This window comes from Nematolebias whitei, chromosome 1, assembly GCF_014905685.2.
Source record: "Nematolebias whitei isolate Nwh7 chromosome 1, NemWhi1, whole genome shotgun sequence".
NCBI classification, from domain to species: Eukaryota; Metazoa; Chordata; class Actinopteri; order Cyprinodontiformes; family Rivulidae; genus Nematolebias; species Nematolebias whitei.
Genome location: NC_056498.1, coordinates 51,561,299 through 51,562,005, shown reverse-complemented (window position 1 = coordinate 51,562,005; position 707 = coordinate 51,561,299). Strand labels below are relative to the sequence as shown.

Genomic DNA, 707 nt, shown 5'->3' with positions numbered 1-707 from the left:
CCATTCATTCAACCATTTATTTACACAGGTTCATCCATTCATTCAACTTTTAGTTATACAGGTTCATCCATTCATTCAACTTTTAGTTATACAGGTTCATCCATTCATTCAACTTTTAGTTACACAGGTTCATCCATTCATTCAACCATTTATTTATACAGGTTCATCCACTCATTCAACCTTTTATTTATACAGGTTCATCCATTCATTCAACTTTTAGTTATACAGGTTCATCCATTCATTCAACCTTTTATTTATACAGGTTCATCCATTCATTCAACCTTTTTTATTTATACAGGTTCATCCATTCATTCAACCTTTTTTATTTATACAGGTTCATCCATTCATTCAACCTTTTAGTTATACAGGTTCATCCATTCATTCAACCATTTATTTATACAGGTTCATCCACTCATTCAACCTTTTTATTTATACAGGTTCATCCACTCATTCAACCTTTTAGTTATACAGGTTCATCCATTCATTCAACCTTTTAGTTATACAGGTTCATCCATTCATTCAACCTTTTAGTTATACAGGTTCATCCATTCATTCAACTTTTTAGTTATACAGGTTCATCCATTCATTCAACTTTTAGTTATACAGGTTCATCCATTCATTCAACCTTTAGTTATACAGGTTCATCCATTCATTCAACCATTTATTTATACAGGTTCATCCACTCATTCAACCTTTTATTTATACAG

General features: G+C 31.0%; 1 protein-coding gene across 1 annotated transcript in view; it reads left to right on the top strand.

Moving 5' to 3' along the window:
* LOC119411683 (prosaposin) overlaps positions 1 to 707 on the top strand; it is a 9,237-nt gene that overhangs the window by 3,901 nt on the left and 4,629 nt on the right. The gene's annotated exons all lie outside the window — the stretch shown is intronic.